Below are 1,023 nucleotides of genomic sequence, written 5' to 3'. Positions count from 1 at the left end.
CTGTGAAAGTGTTGCACTCAATATGTCAGCAAATTTGGAAAACTCAGCATTGGCCACAGGACTGGAAAAGGTCAGTTTTCATTCCAATCCCAAAGAAGGGCAATGCCAAAGAATGTTCAAACTACTGCACAATTGTGCTCATTTCACATGCCAGCAAGGTAATGCTCAAAATCCTTCAAACTAGGCTTGAATAGTACATGAACTGAGAACTTCCAGATGTTCAAACTGGATTTAGAAAAGGTAGAGGAACCACAGATCAAATTTCCAACATCCATTGGATCATCGAAAAAGAGAATTCCATAAAAAGATCTACTTTTGCTTCATTGACTATGCTAAAGCCTCTGACTGTGTGGATCACAACAAACTGTGGAAAATTATTAGAGATGGAAATACCAGGCCACCTTACCTGCCTCCTGAGAAACCTGTATGCAGGTCAAGAACCAACAGTTAGAATTGGACATGGAACAACAGACTGGTTCCAAATTGGGAAAGGAGTGCGTCAAGGCTGTACATTGTTACCCTGCTTATTTAACTTATATGCAGAGTACATCATGTGAAATGCTGGGCTGGATGAAGCACAAGCTGGAATCAAGATTGCCGGGAGAAATATCAATAACCTCAGCTATGCAGATGAAAACACCCTTATGGCAGAAGGTGAAGAAGAACTGAAGAGCCTCTTGATGAAAGTGAAAGGAAAGTGAAAAAGTTGGCCAAAAGCTCAACATTCAGAAAACTAAGATCATGGCATCCGGTCCCATCACTTCATGGCAAATAGAGTGGAAACAGTGTCAGGCTTTATTTTTTGGGGCCCCCAAATCACTGCAGATGGTGACTGCAGCCATGAAATTAAAAGACACTTGCTTCTTGGAAGGAAAGCTATGACCATCCTAGACAGCATGTTAAAAAGCTGACACATTATTTTACCAACAAAGGTCTGTCTAGTCTAAGCTATGGTTTTTCCAATAGTCATGTATGGATGTGAGAGTTGGACTATAAAGAAAGCTGAGCACCGAAGAATTGATG

This window comes from Bison bison, unplaced genomic scaffold (genome assembly GCF_000754665.1).
Source record: "Bison bison bison isolate TAMUID 2011002044 unplaced genomic scaffold, Bison_UMD1.0 scf7180017864367, whole genome shotgun sequence".
Classification (NCBI taxonomy): domain Eukaryota; kingdom Metazoa; phylum Chordata; class Mammalia; order Artiodactyla; family Bovidae; genus Bison; species Bison bison.
Note: the sequence above shows the minus strand (reverse complement) of the source record.